Below are 16,060 nucleotides of genomic sequence, written 5' to 3'. Positions count from 1 at the left end.
GTACACTTATGTTATGGTTAAGATGGTAAATTTTATGTTGTTGTTCTTTTTGTTTTAACCACAATTAACAACAATACCTGCCCTATAGGATTATAGTGAAAATTAAAATTTTATAGATAGATGCAAAGTACTTTACTCAGTACCCAGTAGAGTCAGTGCTCTTTATAAAAGGGGGCTAGTTTTTTTTTTTCAGTGAAATCAAAATTATTAAAAGTATCAAGCACACAGACATTTCTACCTACTCAGTGAATGATTTCCTTCTCAATCAGTGTGTTAGTCGGTTGTTGATGGGGCATCAGTAAAGAGAATCACTGAACTCATTCAGATGATTCATTCATGCTGCCAAATTTAGTGACGATTATGAGTCTTGTGTTTTAGTGAAACATAAAGCAGTAACCTGAGGAAGCACCAGTCTCCTAAGAGAATTCATTCAGTTATACTTGGTAGCATCCATTCAGGCACTCTGGTAGGCAGTGACAATTCCTGAACACCTCTGAGAGCGGAGCCACACAGATTTTCTTTCTGCTGGAGAAAACAGGCTGGTGACACATACGTTACCGGACAAGAAGCCAAAGTCCTTCTCAAACTGACCCTGACCCTTACCCCTGGGATCCACCTCCTCTTACTTACTTTGCTCCAGCCCCACTGGCCTTTTGGCTATTTCTGGAACCCCCCAGATCTGCTCATCCCTCAGAGTGTTTGCACTTGCTCTCTGTCTGCCCAGAATGATCTCCCTCAATGTGGCCACAGGATCACTCCCTCACCTTCTTCGGGTTTCTGTTCCCATGTCACCTCGTCAGTGTAGAACTCTGTGACCCTCTTGCTACCCTCTTCTTCTCCTGGCCCAGGGACATTGATTTTTCTCAAAAACACATACTATCCACAGAAAAATTATATATTTTAAAAATTTGTTCAGTGTCTAGGTCCTTACAGTAAAGTCAGTATAAGCTCCATAAAGGTAAAAAAAAAAAAAGTCCTTTTGTTCACTACTGTATTCCAACCTAGAATAGTGTCTGGTACATAGTATGAACATATTCAAAATTTTGGGATTGAATGAATGAATATATTGGTCAAAGCCTTATTCAATACGAGTCAATAATGGCTTAACCAAAGGAGTTCTCCTCACAAAGGAAATATCTAAGAAATCTTACTTAGCAGCCCCATAGCATGCCTCTACTAAAAGTCGTTTTGCTTTAACCTCAAATTCTTTTCCATTCCAGTGAAAGTGAGAGTGTGTATATCTGTTTTGCTACCCTTTCCCTAATCAGAAGGGTTTCGGATACACAGAAGCGAATGTCCCAACAGCTACTGAAAACGATTTGGGAATTCAGAGGTATATGTAGATATGTAATAAAATGTTTCTAATAATATACTATTATTTTATTTTAATATATATTTATTTTAATATAAATCACCTGTTATTGTAACTAGCTTTATGAAAATACACACTGGGTTCTTAGCTTACGCTAGGTAAATCAAATATTCATGACTGTCATTATTATACTTGCATGTGGTACCACCATATTGCTTCTGTTCTGTATTAGGAGAAAGAACTTCCAAAAAGAGAGAGTAGCTAGAAAGAATTTACAACAGGGAGGTGTGCAAGCTGGGTTCCAATGCCAGATTTGTCTTCATCCAGATCCCTGACCTCAGGCAAGACACCTTCTCTCCATATCTGGCTGTATAGACTGTGTTTTACTATAAAAACCTTCTTAACTTCTCTGAGCCTCAAGTGTCTCACTAGAGAAATGAACATAAAAATCCTTGTTGCACCTATTTCACAAAGTTGCCCTGTAATTTTGAAAATTGGGACTCATACCCCTGGTGATGTGGTGGATGCTGTTAGGTGGTTCAAGAACTGTATTTGATTTCCAGGTTATATTTATTTGGATGTGTACTTGGAAGGAAAAAGTAATAACTAGCATATTAAAGTTGTAATTTTATGGATAATATTACTTTAAGATGAGATTAATTTCAAAAGTAAATTGAGTTTAAATGGAAAATATTAAGTGATAATATAGGTAATGTATAAATATGGTACAATTATGAATGTGGTAGATAAAACTGAGGTTTGGGAAAGTCTTGTGAGAATCAGTTGTGATAATATGTGAATGTTCTTTTCAAAGTTAACACTGTCAACCATGGTAAGATAGTATTAAATAAATGTAAATGAAATAAAGTATTATAATGATTATTCTGGTAGAGTTATCTTTTCTTTTTCTCTTTTTTTTTTTGAGTGCCTACTATGTTCTTGGCACTCAATAAAGATAAGGCATTTTACCTGTAAGCTAAATCCCTACAAACAAACCTGCTGGAAGCTGGGGCATATCACAGTAAACTGTTTCCCCACGTCTCACATCCAGGCCATAAATCCAGTTCTGCTGATGCTAGACCATGCTCTAGCAAAGCTACAACTTGAGAAATGACATCCAGAATTCAATAGGCATTTTTTGAAAACCAAAAGGCAAACCTTATAAGTGAGGAAGCTGCTCTTCACATGTTCCTCATGTCCCACTATGCGGTATAGTGAAAAAAATAGAATTAGAGCCTTATTGATCAATGCTGAATAATAAAAAATAGCATTGCTAAACTCAAATAATAACTGTGGTATTGGGTCTTTCACAAAAAGGACTCAAAGAATCTGTACCTCATAAAACCATATATTTTAATGGAAGTGTGTAGAATGAGTATAATCCGTATAAAAATGTGAGCATGCACGAGATGTACGACCCTGGGGTGCTTGCCGTCTACCTTGTTCCCCTTCACATATTCCTTACCATACTATGTGCCATGGTTCAGATACCATATCTCCATTCTAGCATGTTCTCAGCTACTTACTTGTTTTTCTGCATTCACTTATTTTCTCAGATTAATCAGAAATTCATCCTATCTGTTCTGAAAATAGACAGGTGTCTAACTACTGCTGGTTCTCTAGGCATATGTCTCTCTCACCCATTAGACTGTAAACTCCATGGGAAGTCAGAAATCATTCTGCTTTATACCCTGTCACATCCAACAGTACCTGGAATATAGCAGATTCTTCACAAATGTGAATGAACGGATACTCTAGTGAATAGATATGTTTATGCAGCACCTGTTATATGCCAATTACTATGTAAGGTTCATTGCTGCTCAAGTATTGAGTATAATAAAATAAATTTTAAAACTTTACAAACTTCAAAGGCCCTTGTAAGTGTGGAATGTTTCCAAAGCATTTTTAATTAATTCTAAAAATCAGTTATTCACATGTAGTTTTAAATCAGAACCGTTAGATAAATTCTCAATTGGAGATTTTATCAAGATTGTATTTACTATTCACAAAGATAGAATTTTACAGTGCTATGGTTACAAAATGTGCTTGTACAATACATGCACTGTTTCATATAGCTCCATGAAATGCTGGTTCTTTATAACATTGCCTGTGAACTACTTTCTGTGATGCCGTTGTATCTATGAAACAATCCAGAGTATTCTGTTAGTATACATGGCTTTTCCCATGATCTGAACACTTTTACATCCCTAATCCATGAGAACATGGGACATTATATGGCATTCTCCTGGACAACTGGCATTAGCCCACTATACTCTAAATATTCTGATTTCCTGTCCTGAATCGAGGGTGTTCTGTACCAAACATGGTTTCTTCCATAGAGGTCTCTGTTTTTGGTGAACAGTTTTGACATAACGGCTGACAAAATATGTGCAAAGGCTAGTGATCAATGTGCTGAAAAGAAGCAAAGAAAGGGTCCACGGCGCTTTAGGGGTTCATCCAACAATCTGGTGGGGAGATAGTATAGAGGCAGCACTTTGAGGACAGAGACTGAAGTTGTTCAACATTTTATCCCCAGCGCTAAGCTTGATTTCTTGTCTAAAGTCACCACATTAATAAATGTTTGATGAATGGATAAAGGGAAAAAATAGCTACATAAGGTAGGAAGGGCTATTCAGTATAAAGAGTCTGAAGTTCTCTCGTTTTATAAACAGGACACTCAAGGAAAGCTCTTCCACATATATATGTTTGACTCAGATCTTTAAGGAAAGACAGATTATGATCTACAGAAAGGGGAAAGTAGGACAAAAGATGACAGTGACGTAAGAAATGTAGGTCTGGGGAAGTTCTGGGTTATCTAATTTTAATTATCACGATGCCTGTGATTTCCTTGCTCCTTGATGTTTCTCTGAATCTTTTTCCAGTTCCTTTCCTTGCTATTATGATTCTTTCCTGCATTCACAGCTCTTCCCAAGGGGGCTGACGTCAGCGAGGGCTCAGTGCTGTGCTGGGGAGGAGCGAGTCTGCTAGGTGGGAGACAGCATCTTTCTCATCCCTCAGCAGATGCCCCAAAGCTGAGCCTGGAAGCATGCCCCAGTTTGCCTGTTAAACACGAGTCAAGTGCCCTTCAGCAAAGATTCAGGCTTGGCTTCCTTCCCTTGGCTATTAAGCTACATTCCCACAGAATTACAACATGTCTGAGGTTTCTAAAACCCTTTGTGTGTATCTCAGACAGTTATTTTGCTGGATCCAAATTTTGACCTTGGTTAAGCAGGCCTCAAATCCTTTCCAACCTTGCCCCTGAAGGTCCAAGAACACATAATAAAGGAGGGGATAAGAATAACATCTATAGCTTAGTGACCACTTATTATGGACCACTCACTGTGCTAAACATTTTGAATGCAGCATCTCCTTAACATAAGCCCTGCCTGCTAGCTACAACAATTACTCCTATTACCTCTATTTTACAGATGAAATAAAGAAACTCATTCAAGTTACACAATCACTAAGTATTAAAGCCAGATTTGAGACTCCGGCAGTCAATTTCCAGAGTTTTCAAGGGCAAGGGCAAATGACACTAGAAACACATAAACAGGCCTAAAACGACAGCATGTAAACTGCCACCTGCCTACAGTGTACACACCCCAGAAGAAAGAGGGTAGTGGGTCATCTTCTTCATGCGCTTCGGTAGCAAGTACGTGAGCCCAGAGAGCCTCTGTGAGATGTAACAGACGTTCTAAAAATGACAGCACAGGAGGGGTTTCTGAGCTTGTGGTGTCAACGGAATCGGAAGAGGTGACTTTGGAAACAGAGCTTGCTCTCGGTTCAGGGAGCAAAGAGCAAGAAGACTTCCAGGACTCGTCCAGGTTCTCTCGGAAACCAGGAGAGAGAGGGCCACAGGTTTCAGAGCACAGACTGTCCGCCTCTAAGACCGTGTAATCTGTTGTGTCAAGCTTGACCTTTTGGATGCTTTTTTTTTTTAAACAGGAACCTAGTTCAGTGGAAAGGATGCTCATAGCAAGAAACATGTGTGTGTGGTGTGTACATGATCACAGAGGAATTTAGAGAAAGAAGTCTGGAAAAAAAATGTCATCTAAGTGCAGAGGACAAAATTGCACCAAAACACCAGCATCAGGAAGCTTGTCATGAAGATGGGGAAACAGAGCAGGTTCCTGGGGCACGTTACCTAGGAAGGCATCCCAGCCAAATGGGCCAAAATCAGTGTAGTGATCAAGACTTGCCAGTCTTAAAAAGCCCCTGGCCTGGTCCAAATAGAGCACATTGTTTTCCTCCAGCTCTCCCTCAATGCCCTGCCCTCAGTCATTTCAAAATAAAATTATCTAAGATCAGATTGTTTGTGCTGTTTATTTGAACAGAGCCATGTTTTTTTTTTTTTTTTTTTTTTTTGCGGTAGGCGGGCCTCTCACTGCTGTGGCCTCCCGCCGCGGAGCACAGGCTCCGGACGCGCAGGCTCAGCGGCCATGGCTCACGGGCCCAGCCGCTCCGCGGCACGTGGGATCCTCCCAGACTGGGGCATGAACCCGTGTACCCTGCATCGGCAAGCGGACTCCCAACCACTGCGCCACCAGGGAAGCCTGAGCCATGGGTTTTTGATCAAGTGTTACTTCTTCTGAGCCTTATAAACTAAAGCATGATTAGGTGAGTATCTGCTATGTGAGATACCTAAGGGGATCCATTTTAAGCGAATGCACAAAAGATATGCAGAGAATATTTTCTTCATTCCAATCAGCCCAGCTCTAGCTCAGTTCTTCCACACTGACAAATGGATTGGACACGAACCCATGGGGCCTACGTCACCTGGTATCAATGGAAACTTGTATATATGTACTTAAAGAACATGGACTTTCCAAGTATATACGTTTCTCCCATAGCTTCTCTATTAGACAAACTGTGCTGTATAAAAAATACAGGAAGATCACTGAAGCGCCAGCAGCCAAAATGAAATTCAATCCCTTTGTGATTTCTGACTGAGGCAAGAACCGTAAAAGGCATGTCAATGCACTTCCCACATTCGCAGGAAGATTATGTCTTCTCCTCTTTCCGAAGAGCTGAGGCAGAAGGACAATGTTCCATTCATGCCCATCCGAAAGGATGAAGTTCAAGTTGTGTGAGGGTGCTACAAAGGGCAGCAAATTAGCAAAGTAGTCCAGGTTTCCGGAAAGAAATATGTCATCTACGCTGAGCAACAGCAGCGGGAGAAGGCTAATGGCACAACTGAGCGCGCACGCAGTCACCCCAGCAAGGTGGTTATCACTAAACTGGACAAAGACCAAAAAAAGATCCTTGAGCCTAAAGCCAAATCCTGCCAAGTAGGAGAGGAAAATGGCAAATATGAGGAAGAAGCAAGTGAGAAGATGCAGGGATAATCGTATATACAACTTTCATTAAAAACTGTTAAAATGAAAAAAAAATTTAAATTAAAAATACAGTAAGACATTCAACTTTTGTCTTTAATACTATCCATTTTTAAAACCATGACTCATAAAGTAAGATTTAGACAGTAGAAAGGAAAACGATTTATGAATCAAATAGACCCAAATATAGCATCATATTTTTGGAGTAGATCTGATCACTGTGGTTGGTGGTTCTAACAGAATAGATTTTGTGTATTAACTGTACAATGTAATTTTATTTGTTGTTTGCAAAGGGGAAAGTAGCCAAATTTCCCTTGACTTCTTTAGTAACATCTACATGTTTGGCCATGTTTTAGAGATTACAGAGGTGTTTTACGTGGCAAGTGATAGTTGTTCTTATACCCAATACATCTATGACGTTGAAAACATGCTGTTGGATGGCACATATTAGAAACCTTAAAGAAAAATAGATATTATCCTACACTTGAAGTTGTATGACACCAATACCCTTGGCATCCCAGCCTATGAAACCTATGAAAAGACATTTTTAAAAAGGGAAAATTGTGAAAAGGAAACTAATAAATAGTGACACATTTCTTTAAAATTAGCAATCTGAGACAATAATATAATTGTTATGCATCACAGCTAAAAATATTTCCAAACTGATAAAGTATACCTGAACTTATAAAAGTATGTTTAAAATTCCTTAGTTTTGTATTTCATATTTGATAACAAGGTAGATCAGGACATATGGTCATATCTATGTAAACTGAAACTTTATTCATATGTCTATAAATTTCCTTGTCCTGAAAGAAATAGAACTATCTGGCAACCTTCAACACCTGTAAGCATCAGTGCGGGTAGGCCATAGAGGGAACCATTTGCTCCAGTTCATGAAACATGGAGAAAGACCTTCTGACAACTGTATTAGACATGGTAGTGTGTGTTATGCTAAAAGAGAATCATTAAGCCAAAAAATAAAGCCTTCTAAGACAGAGCAAGGACTGGAGAAAATGGGCTGAGGAATGTCTCTTCCTAAAGACCCATGGGAATGGTATAAATGGGCTGCGTGCTTACTTAATCATTGATGCAATTATTTATGTTTATGTTTTCGTCCTTGATTCCATTCCGTCTGGCACTACCTGAATCCTAAAAAAGGGTGCTAAACTTGGGGGGTTCTCGTTTTCCCTTTTCTCCATCTTTCACCATAGGGTCCTCATCTCCCTTCTTCCTTCCATCCTGCCTCAACATTAGAGAAGACTCTCGTACTGTTTAGGGCTGACCCCTCTGTGATGCTCTATACCAATTTATTTGCTCATTTATTCAGCCAACCTGTATTTTGTGCCTATGTCCAAGCCACTCTCCAAGCACTAGGAGGGATACTCTAATGAATAAGAGAAGACCTCTGCTCAGCAGGAACCAAGAGAAACAATAATGAAGCATCCGATTTGGGTCCGATTTGCACATCCAGGTTGGAAATTCTGGTATGCTGGGGAGATCAAGCATTGGGTGTATATTTTTATGAGGTTGTAGCGGGCATCTTGAATAAAATATAAAGACGGCTTTGGAAATGATGGTGAGACCCTAGTGTGCTGAGTTTAAGACATTCAACCAAGAAAAAGGAACATTTTCTTAGACTGTGATCTGATTTGACAGAAAATATGTTCTGAGTTTTGAAAGCAGGAAAGAATATAGTCTCTAATTAATTGTTTTGAGATATAAGAGATGCTTTGAAGGTTACTCAGTTGTTCTCTGTACTATTTCCTCTCTCTTGCTCTCTCTTGCTCTTTTTTTTTTTTTTTTTTTTTTTTTTGTAGGGAGTGGGGCATGTTCCAAATTCTTTGACTATGATTTATGTGCCAGAGTAAGAAAAGAGGTGCACTTCGCCCTGCTCCTGCCCAACTCCTCACCCCCACCCCTGTTCCAAGTGAGGGAAGCACCTTAGCAAGGGTGTCAGGGTCAACATCTGAGACTATGAGTATGAATAGTTTTCCCTGGCAGACAAATGTAAGATTAATGGAAGCAGATCAAAGAATAGCACCCATGGTGGTCCCAGGAAGGCTGGAAAGGCTGTCTTAGAGAATGCACATCACTTGGAATTCTGCCATAGGGAGGAAGGAGTTGAGGGGTAGGCATCCCAGCTATTTTTTCAAGTGAGGGCTTAGAGTCCAGCATCATTTTAATGTCCATTGCTGTTATTAACTGCATTTCTTAATAGTTCCCCTTCAGCCTGCTATGGCATGAATAAAATGAGGCCCAAGAGCTGAAACAATGCAAAAATAAATAAAGGCTATAAAGGAAGAATAAACAACATGCTATAGAAGCTATTATCTTTCCAGCATTTTCAATTTCTCTCTCTTAACATACCCCTAAAACTCCATTAGTGGTTTCCTATAAGAAAACTAATTTTTCAAAAGCATCTGTATTCCCAGCTAGATTAGAAATGATTTTCACATTTGTTTTGATTTCATGGTTATGATCAGGAGTTAGAAATTTCCCTTCAGCATTAGACTTCTTCCATCCATAGTCCAAATAGTCTATCTCTCCTTCTGACCATTGCCAACTTTCCTCAAAAAAAAAAAAAAAAAAAAAAAGACTTCTTCTATCTCTTCACTATCCACTTTTTCCTTAACCTCTTGCTATCTGAGTTCTTGGGACCATTGCTCTTTCAGAGTTGCCTCTATCACCTTTTCTCAGATCCTTGTCCTTTCTCAGATCTCCCATGTCTTTTATAATAATTGTTACTGTTTTTCATAATATATGCCATACTATTTAAAATGCTTCTGTTTTGGGGAGCATCCTCTCTTTGTGCTTCTAGGTTGATATACGCCCTTTTAAATTGTCAAAATAACCCTTTGTTATCCTCTCTCATTATACAAAAAACTCACATACAAAGAGGTTGTACAATTCGTCAGAAATGCTGGACCCAGGATTGGAGTGCAGATTTGTCTAACTCTAGATCCTTAACTCTCTCCACTCTTCCATTGTGCCTGCACTGGAATGCTGTGTAGTTCACAAAAATTTCATCGCAACTACTAGAAGAAATGGCTCGGCCAGGTCAAACTTACAAAGAGAAAGATTTGTATCTGGCAAAACAGATGATGAACTTTGCCGGTTCTCCCTGGGGGGAGGGACCCATCTGCCCATCTGGTTCAGAAGCCTTCAGGGGCCCCACCCTACACGGGACATTGCAGTAGGGATTGCCCTAGTCTGTCTGGAAGAAGGGTCCTGCTAGCTTGCTCCTCAGGTCTTTAAGAGGCCTATGGAAAAAAATTCCTAGGACTTGATTCTAAATAAGCAAAGTCAGATGGTGGAGCCTGTCTTGGGAGGGTCATGGTTCTGTCCTAGGCTTGATCTGGGTCTTTGTCCTAGTTGCCTCAAATGAGAATAATCCTCTAGCCACATCACAGTCCCTTAAAACTTTGACTGACGTGTCAGCAGGCTTGGTGTCTCTGATACGCTGTAGCGGCCCAAGTGTCTACTTTCAAGCATCTACCTCCTCCTCTCCAGCCATAAGGCCCCCTATCAAGCTGTCCCCTCCTGTGGTCTTACCTGTCATTAGGTTCCTGCCCTAGACTCTGGGGTACATCCCTTCCCTTCCCTTCTGACCTCTTCCCTGTCTTCTCTCCCTGCCCTTATTTCTTAACATAGGTACTTCTCGAGGTTCAGGGGTTCCATTCTCTTCCTGCCTCTCTTCTAGTTACCTTCTCCGATGGGCATGTACATTCCCAAATCTTCTATACCTCCTCTGTGTGAATGGCTCCTAATCTTTCTCTTGAGCATCTGTCCTGCGTTCCATAGCAGCAGAGGAATCTCTCTGCAGATTTTTTAGGCACAAAATAGATTTTCTTGTTTGTTGTCTAGCAGCCAGCACACACTGGGAATGCAGCTCAGTGTTCAGTACATACTTTTTAGAATAAAAAAAATGAATGAGTCTCCTCCTGGCTCCCCTCATTACTTTTCTCAATGAGCATGTCCATTTCCAAAGCTTCAGTACCTCCTCCATGTCAATTTGTTGAACAAATAAATGAATGAGTTTAAAACAAAACTTATTTTTTCTACCTTTATTCAACTCTCTCCCTGCTGTTGCCCTGAAACAGGTTATAGAATCAGACTGAATTATTTTGAAACTTTGTTCAATGTACTAATAGGATGAAACCTCAGACAAATTACTTAGCTTTCCTGAGCCATCTCCTTAGAGGGAAAAAGAAATCACAGAGAATAATGATCACCCTACTTGTTTATTATGAAGATTAAACAGTATGTGTAAAATATCTCAGTGCCAGCCATAGTCATGCTTATCAGCTCTAATCCTTAATTCTCCTAAAGGTATATTAAGTATCTCATTTAAAGCTCACAAATACCTCATGAGATACTTTTATAGCTCTACTTTATAAATGAGGTAATGAGGAAACAGAGGGACAGAATGTGACTTACTTGCACAAGGTCAGACAAAAACCAAGTCCTAGGCAGTATTCCTCTAAGGCCCATACAATAAACCACCTTACTCTTAGATTACAAGCTCACTAAGAGGCCGGATTCAGACCTTATAAAAACTGATAAATCAAATGGCTCCAAATAAAATGAGGCTTTAGAAGGTGGTCACTAAACACTGAAGAAATAAACAAATATGTTTACCTTTTGAAATCTGACCTCCCAGCTTGATGGTAAGCTATTTTGGGGGAAAGTCTGTGAGTACTCCCACAATGCTAAGTGCAAAATACTAAAAAAAGAACCCACTTGACTTAAAAATTATGGTGTAATAAAGCAAATATACTTGGTGATGCTTTTCCAAAAACATGAGGGGTTGGGTGTTGCATGAAAGAGGAATTTTAAGATAAGGAGAAATGAGAAAGAGAAGTAATTCAGAGCAAATATGCTTCAGTGAAAGTTGTGTGAGTCAACATCCCAGAAACCAAGTCATAATTTCTTCATCAGAGGAGGAACACATGATTGAGAAATTGGTCGTGCTAATTGGGGTTGAGGCAGTTGTGCTTGATGAAAAGGAAATCATCAGAAATAGTTTGATGTTTTCTATAAGAAGCCAGAAAATGTACTATAATTCCAGTTGTGGGTAGAAATTTAATGCATTTTAAACAGGGTGGAAAGGGTGAATAATTGTTTTGTCAGTTGGTAGAGTGGATTTTAGTCATCTCAATAACTATAAACCTAATTGAAGGAGAGCGGAAAGGCATATCAGAAATTGGGGGATGCAAAATCAAATGTAGGAAAGCAGACTGATTGCTTATATGAGAAATTAATATTGCAAATTGCCTAGACAGAGTTTTAGATTAAATGAGGAACAAAAATAATAATTAGAAGAGAGGTACCTGACTCCAAAAGCAAGAAGAAAGAACTGCTTAAATACAGCAGGTAGTTGAAAAGCTTAAAAAAAAAAATCCTGACGTGAACTACTTTTTTTTTCTGAAAATGATAAGAACACACATAATTGCTTAATTAGAATTCTATTACTTAATTACAGTTACATCCTTGCAGTGATGGATATAGTATAACCTGTAGAGTTTGGTTATGATAGGAGACTAAAAATAAGGGGGTGTGTGGAATTTCTAAGTGAAAATACTAGGATTTGCTTTCTGTGGCAAGGGATAGTAATAAATGTGAAAGACATGTTTTATGGGCCCTGAAAAAGCTCACAGCTCAACTTAGAAGTAAAGTTTCTAGAGGAATAACTGAACTGTGACCTTTTTCCAAAAGCTCGTGATAAACTTTTCTGTTAGATGATGACAGACAAGAAACTCAAGGTTAATTTGGGAGATGCTTGTGGAATCATATGATCATTAAAGTTCTGGTAAGAATAAAAGAAGAGGAAAATGACATGAAAGATTGTGACATTTAAAAAACTGGCAATGGGAAAATGCTTTTTCCCATTCTAAGTTTATCTTTAAATGAAAATTAGAGGAAAGAAGTACTGAGTAATGTTGCATTTGCTTCTACCAACATGGTTATTATTTTGGTAAACTGAAGATCGTATTGGGTGTATCAAGGATACCCAACTTATTAGAGACGTCTTTGCAAATAATAGTAATAACAATTTGGGGAAAGTCACTTAATCTAACTATGCCTTAGTTTCCTCACTTGTGTCATTAGGTGTTTTGTTTTTTTTTCTAACCACTATGATATATGCTGCTATATCTTCTTCTGATGTTAACACTTGATGTTTATAGGATAACATGACTACCTAAGAAGGAATTTATAGGTAAATTAAATCAGGGTGTTGCAAGGATCCAATATGCTCAGGCATTTGAGAATTTAGCTCTTGGGTCTGTCCTTCAAATGGTGTGATACTAGGTTGACACACATGCTAGATACATGGGTTTTAGTATGCTACTGGAACAATAGAAATTCTGATGAATGGGGTCAGATATAGTATGTCAAAGGCTTGAGTTACTCAAGTGATTATGAGATTAACTCTCAGAAATCATGACCTTGGCTTCTGCAATGCAATCAAGAAGGTCCAAAATGGTCACTTGGAAAGTGCTTAAGAAATAGGAAGAGTGGAGAGAAGAGTCTGAAATTTGAAATTAAGCCACAAGCTTAAGAAAAAATTTTTTTCATGATAATTTTACTGTGCATTAACACCTGCTTTAAGTAGACTTTCATAAGTTTATATAGAGTTGACCTGGAGGATCTAAAAACCACTTCAATTTAGTTACAGTCTGCCAGGTCTGCCTTGCACATTATAGATTAGAGTGTATTTAAATACCATGAAAATGTACTGTTGCATAAGATAAGCTTAGCTCCTTCTTTGCTCTGAGGCAATTTTATCTCATTGATTAGTCAGACACAAGCCAGGTGTTATCAAACAGAACTATGACATCTTAGATACCTGCAGTGCTCACTGGTTCCACGAAGTTAGGAAGGAATCAATAATAAGATGGAAGCCGGTAGAAGGAGCTATAATGCGAAAGAGTCTGGAGCAAGAATCGTAAGACCTATTTCTCTACCCAGCTCTGCTAATGGTTAACAGAGAGGCCAAAACATGCCTCTTCAGTTCTCCCTTCATTTTGAAGAGGATGAAATGATACCATCTTTTCTTTTTCTTTAAAATTGTATAGCCTTATGGAAAAGGCTGGGAATGTGAACAGCTACAGTTTAATGGACTCCAATGTATTTCATCCAGATTTGGGAAATTCATCAGCTAGGTGGCACAGAAAATGCAGACAACCACACATGCACTATATTGGATATGGGATCTCAGGACCAAAAAATAAAGTAAAATAAAAAAATAACATCCCAGGATTATGGACGGGAAAGTGGGAGTAAACATCGTCCCCCACCTCTTCCTCAGATCTGGTTTTGGCATCCTGGAAAATTCCACGGAAAGCTAGATTAAATCATGTCTCTTAATTTTTCTTTTCTTTCAAGCCCCTTAGAGATCCCCTGTATTTAAAATTTAATTATGTTTTTGTTAAAAGATCTCATCACCATGCAGAATTTTCTTCTTTGAATCATGTACCTTCTTATAGTTGCTCTTATATTTGAATTTTGTATATGTTATTTTTCCCACTAAGAAAGAGGATTATCAAAAATAAGTTCTCCCTCTCCCTCTCAATCTCTTTCTCCTTCCTTTCTTCCTCCCTCCCTCCCACCCTCCCTTCCTCCCACCTTCCTTCCTTCCTTCTTTCCTTCCCTCCTAATAAAATTATTGGAGGTTCAGATACACTCTGTATTCTTAACAGAATGAAAGGGAACATGGATTCCGGCAAAGAGGGAAGCAGACCATAATAACCCTGAAGCAGGAGAACGCACTTTCTGAACCTCGTCCATCTCTTCTGCTGACATTTTCACCTCCTCCCACACTTACTCACTGCTTAGCATGTGTGATCATAGTACCAACTGCAGAGACAGTTCCTCTCTGATTTCTCTTCTTTAATGCATATCAGCCCTAGGGCCGGGAGGGAGAGATTGGTATGAGTATTTTTCCTTCCAAAGAACCGAAGACATACTTGGCCTCTGGTATCTCCCTGCTCCATGTTAAAAATTTCCAGGCTAAAACTTTCCTCGAAGCCAATCCCTAAAAATACCATTCTTAAAATAATATCATTCTACTCTCTGGCAGAGATCACTCACCTGTTCACAAGCACCATCCCTCTCCTAGACTCAAATTGTTATTTAAAAATAAACTACAAGGCAATGACATGCAGAACCCATCCACCTACCTTTGCTAGAAATCAAGGAGGTACATAGCAGTGGAAGCATATCTCGTGTTTTGAATTTTTTCAAACACTGAATGTTTTCATCATATGCCCTATTACTGGACTGTGGGACCGGCTACGGGTTTAGAGCGATGAAGCTTGTTTGATTGAAAACCATAAAACTTAATGAGAATGCTGGCCTCCCAGCATCAAAGCAGGTGGTTGCCTCAGAAAGACTTCAAGGGCCTGGGCAGAGAAAGACTCTTAAATTTGTGCTGCTTCTTGATAATCTGATTCTGGAGCCTTTGCCAAACTTTCCTTAAGGGCAACGTGAAAAGAAAGAAAGAAAAAATAATAAACTAAGCAGGAAGATAGGAATCTCTTTCAATCCACATTTTGTCTCAGACTTTAGGAGTATTTTGTTTGTTGTTTTGTTCTGTTTTGTTTTTGATCAGGGAGGTGGAAAAAATCTTATCTTTTCTAATCTTTTGAGGATAATGAAGGTCACTCAGAGTGATATGTTAGAACCTTCTTGGCTAGAGGACTTTTGAGAATAGGACTTGCAGATAGCTTTGTAAAAAATGCTTATGTGTTTGCAACCACTACTATAGGAAGGGTTTACCTCAGGACTTAAAGATTGTAGGAAAGGACCTTAAAGTACATAAAACTTAATCCCCTCACTTGACCGATGAAAAACCTGGTGCTCAGAGAGGTTAAGTAAAACGCATTGGGTTACACTTCACATGTGCTGGCCAACTTTCAGGGTTGTGCAGGCCAAACAGTCAAAAAGTGCATCCCGGGAAGCCAGTTTTCTTACTTCCTTCATGCTTCCCACTGCCCTTGTTCCCCATTCCTTTGAGCTCTGATCTGAAGAAAAATATCTGGTTTGATTGCTTTGTTTTGGTTGAAATATATAGATTTGTCTTGTCTTGGTATTTTTTATTCTTTCTTCCCCAAAACTCATCCAGTCACCTTGATTCTACCTTTGAGGTCCCTCTGGATTGTTTGTTATTCCCCATTCTTCCCTTGCTAGATCAACACTTAACATCTCTCCCTTGGTATGTTTCAGTTCTCTCCTTTTTAAACTGGAGGCTTAGGGTCTTTTGATCCTTCATATTAAATCCTGGCCCTATCACAGACCTTTCTAGAAGTATCCATAGAACCCTATAACAAGTAGCAGTCTTTGTTAAAGTCCTTATATCATTTGCATCTGTATTACCTTAAATTTTTGTTAAAAATTCAGGTCCACTGCTAAATCA

The 16,060-nt window shown here is 39.0% G+C and overlaps 1 protein-coding gene and 1 pseudogene across 22 annotated transcripts in view; one reads left to right on the top strand and one right to left on the bottom strand.

Moving 5' to 3' along the window:
- Window positions 1–16,060, bottom strand: part of NRXN1 (neurexin 1) — a 1,122,745-nt gene that overhangs the window by 658,881 nt on the left and 447,804 nt on the right. The gene's annotated exons all lie outside the window — the stretch shown is intronic.
- Window positions 6,230–6,657, top strand: LOC115854310 (large ribosomal subunit protein uL24-like; annotated as a pseudogene).

The sequence above is a fragment of the Globicephala melas genome, chromosome 12 (genome assembly GCF_963455315.2).
Source record: "Globicephala melas chromosome 12, mGloMel1.2, whole genome shotgun sequence".
Classification (NCBI taxonomy): Eukaryota; Metazoa; Chordata; class Mammalia; order Artiodactyla; family Delphinidae; genus Globicephala; species Globicephala melas.
Note: the sequence above shows the minus strand (reverse complement) of the source record. Positions and strands in the feature narration are given on the sequence as shown.